Genomic DNA, 4280 nt, shown 5'->3' with positions numbered 1-4280 from the left:
GAGCAAATACAAGATCATGGAGAATAGGATTGATGAGACTACCATGAATATGAAGGTATATTTATATTTTATGTTTTATTTGCATACATGGTAGATCTCTATTGATTGTTTAATGAATTAATTTGTAGATCTAGGGTTAGCGGTTGGATCGTTTAGGGTTTACAAATAGGTTTAAATTTAGCACCTACAATTATCACTAGTCTATATTGAAGTATTTTAACTACTATATATTCTAATTAAGCCATAGACAAGTGCATTTGTATTCAATGAAGTTATTCTGAATTAAACAATACATATGTAGTTATTAAAGAAGGAAGAATGAAAGTTGTGAGATAGGTCACCAAAAGACTAATTATACAACCATGAGTAAGTACACGTGTACAAAGGAATTGGATTATCCAAGAGTTTTAGGTCAACAAAAGACCAACTCCAGAACCCAAATTTTCATAACTAATTATTGAAACCATGAATTAATGTAAGAACTCCACATGATAGTTAACACAACTAGTGTTTTCTCATGTGACTAGATAGATTAAAGAAAGCACCAAACATAAGCACTCTTTTGCTACATAACCACAAAATCAAGGAACTAAACCACCATGATAGAGGGTAGTTCCATATTGCCAAACAAGGGATCCAAGTCAATGCATCATGTCAACAACTGGTCAACTAACTCCAAGATCATCCACCTTGAAGCTTGGCATTGGTTCCATCAAACCTCAACTATTCTACCAATGCTCACCATACTATTTTCTAAGCAATAATATTTCTAAGTGTTTAAGAAATAATTAAATAATTATGGGGTAGGTGCACCAAGATGGTGAACAAAAAAAAGGACACCAATAAAAAATGCCTAAAACAAACGAAACGCGTGTGTGTTTTCTAATAAATTAAAAAACTGTGTACGTGTTAAGGCTCGAAAAATCTGAGCCAAAACATGTATGGGTTATTTAAACTAAAAACGCGTACGGAGTTTTAATTTTTAAATAACGCGTATGGGGTTTTGTTCTCAATAAAAATGCGTACAGGTTATGTTTAGCAAAAAAAACACGTACGTGTTATGCTTAGATTAAGTTAGGTAAGGGGACTTATATTTTTCTCAATAAAAATACTTATGGGTTATGTTTAGAAAGAAAAACACGTACACGTTATGCTTACATTAAGTTAGATAAGGAAAATGGACTTAGATGACACTTCCTTTAGCATTCCCTTAGTTTTTTCATCAAGATATATACATAAAATATAACATTTAAAACTTTAAGTTATATTTTTTGTATATATTGTTAGGATGTTTGAGATTGGTTTCAGATCTCTAGGAGTTAGAATGTACATTTTAGATTTTAGGAGATCTATAATTTTTTAGACACAGTCAAATTTTAGTAATCAGTAGGCTTCTATCATCGTTCTCTTGCTACCTCTCTATCTCATGCTATTTGTTTCCCCTAAGCTCTAGACTTATCTATTTTCTTATTTATCTCCTTCTCCTCCCTCTCTACCTCTCTCCATCTCACTCTCTCCTCTCTCCCCAAGCTCTAGATCTTATAATTTCTCACACCTAGTCAAATTTTAGTAATCATTGAGCTACTATTATCATTCTTTCTATATCTCTATTTCACTCTCTTTGTCTCCCTCAATCTCTAAACCTATCTCTCTTCCTATCACTCTCCCTCTCTCTCTCACCATCTTTATATATTGTTCTCTCCTCTCTCCCCAATCTCTAAACCTATGTCTCTCACCATTGTACTTTGTATCTCCTCTCTCTTATCTACCTACCGCATGCACATTCTCTCATCTCTATCTCACCTCTCTCTCCCCCTCCCCACCTATCTCTCATTTTTCCTCTATTTGTCTCTATCTCCTCTCTCTCTCTCTCTTCCTACATACCTCCCCTCACTCCCTTCATTTACTTCTCTCTCTCTCTTATTGTCTCACCCTCCTATGCTTCCTCTCTACTTATCTCACTCTCAATTTTCCCTCTGTACTAACCTGTATCTCCCCTCTCCCTCTCTCTACATACCTCTACATCCCTCTCTCCCTACCTCTATTTGTCGACATATATATCCCTTTCTCTCACTCCCTCCCTCTCTCCTTCCCTCTCTATTTCTCTTTATCTCACTCTATTGGTCTCTCCCAAGATTTATACTTATCTCTCACTATCACTCTCCCTCTCTCCACTCTCTCTACCTCTCTCTATCTCACTCTCCTCTCCACCCCAAGATCTAGACATATATTTTTACCTCTCACCATTATCTCTCTACATACCTCTCTTTTAGTCCCTTTATTTTTCTATATACATCTCCTTCCCTCCTCTCTCTTCCCTTCTTATTTATCTCCACTTTCCTTCTTTTTATACATACATCTCCCTTCTTTCCTACCCTCCTTTATTTCTCTAAATAAATCTCTATCTCACCCTCTCTCTATTCATGCATCCCTCCCTCCTTCCCTCCACCTCTCTACTTATCCATCTATCTATACTCTCTATCTCCCCTCTCCCTTTATGTATTTATCTCCTTTCTCTCTACCAAAATATCTTCCCTCCTGTTCTCTTTATATCCTCTCTCTCTCTCTCTCTCTCTCTCTCTCTCTCTCTCTCTCTCTCTCTCTCTCTCTCTCTCTCTCTCTCTCTCTCTCTCTCTCTCTCTCTCTCTCTCTCTCTCTCTCTCTCTCTCTCTCTCTCCCCCTTAAACCCCCTCTCTATCTATGTCTCTATCTTTGACACACCACTCTCTCTCACTCTATATCCCCCTCCTCTCTTTTTGTCTCACAACCCCTCTCTCCTTATCACTCTCTCTCAAAACTCTCTCTCCTCTCACACACACTCAATCTCTCTCTCCCTCTATATTTTTATCTCTCTCTCTCTCTCTCTCTCTCTCTCTCTCTCTCTCTCTCTCTCTCTCTCATCTCTCTCTCTCTCTCTCTCTCTCTCTCTCTCTCCCTATCCCTCTCTCTCTCTCTCTCAACCTCTCCCTCTTCTCTCTCCATGTTTCTCTATCTTTCTCTCCACAACCCTCCCCCTCTCTTCTCTCTCTCAACCCCTCTCTCATTCAAAGAGAGTGAGGGAAGATAGAGACAAGTAGTTAGAGAGAGTACAAAGAGGGAAGGAGGAGGTAGAGAAAGGGATGGAGTGATAGAGAGAGAGAGATATGGGATAAATAGTAGAATGAATGGAAGGAGGTAGAGAGAGGGACAAAAAGAGATGTAGGATGAAGAGAGAGAGGGGGGAGATAGAGTGAGAGACATAGAGACAAATAGAGAGAGAGGGGTTGAGGAGAGAAATGGAGAGGTTTAGAAAGGGAGTTTGAGAGAGAGAGAGAGAGAGAGAGCTTAGGAGAAAGGGATGGGGAGAGGGGAGAGAGAGGGATTGAGGAGAGAAAGAGGGAGGTTGAGAAAGGGAGAGGTTGAGAAATGGATGTTGAGAGAAAGATTATGATTGAGACATAGAAGGATTGAGAGATAGAAGGGTTGAGAGAGAGAGACAAACAGACAGACAGAGACAGAGACAGAGACAGAGATGGAGGGGGAGACAGAGGTTGAGTGAGATATAGGTTGAAAGAGAGAGATTAGGAGAGAGGGGGGAGATAGAGTGTGTGTGAGAGAGATAGAGAGACAACTAGAGAGAGGGGTTGAGGAGAGAAAGAGAGTTTATGAAAGGGAGGTTGAGAGAGATAGATCTCATGAGAAAGGGATAGGGAGGGGAGAGAGAGAGAGGTTGAGGAGAGAAAGAGGGAGGTTGAGAAAGGGAGAGGTTAATAAAGGATGTTGAGAGAAATAATTTGAAGAGAGAGAGAGAGGGGGGTTGAGAAAGAGAGGGAGAGGGGCTGAGGAGAGAAAGAGAATGAGAAATAGGAAGAGAGAGAGGGAGATAGAGAGAGAAAGAGGGAGAGAGATAAAGGGAGATTGAGAAAGGGAGAGGTTGAGAAACGGAGGTTGAGAGAAAGACTAAGGTTGAGAGAGAGCTTGGGAGAGAGAGAGAGAGCTTGGGAGAGAGAGAGAGAGAGAGAGAGAGAGGAGTTGAGGAAGAGAAAGAGATATCAAGATAGAGAGAATGAGGTTGAGAGAGAGAGAGAGAGAGAGAGAGAGGTGAGATAAATATTAGTATGGAGGGAAGGAGGTAGAAAGTAAGGGAGATAAAAGTAGAGAGGGATGGAAGAGATGTAGGTAGAGAGAGGGAGAGGGGAGATACAAAGAGAATAGGAGGGAAGATAGATGGATAAAGAGAAATGAGATGAATGCATAAAGGGAGAGGGGAGATACAAAGAGAGTAGGAGGGAAGATACGTG

Source organism: Cryptomeria japonica, chromosome 3 (assembly GCF_030272615.1).
Source record: "Cryptomeria japonica chromosome 3, Sugi_1.0, whole genome shotgun sequence".
Classification (NCBI taxonomy): Eukaryota; Viridiplantae; Streptophyta; class Pinopsida; order Cupressales; family Cupressaceae; genus Cryptomeria; species Cryptomeria japonica.
Note: the sequence above shows the minus strand (reverse complement) of the source record.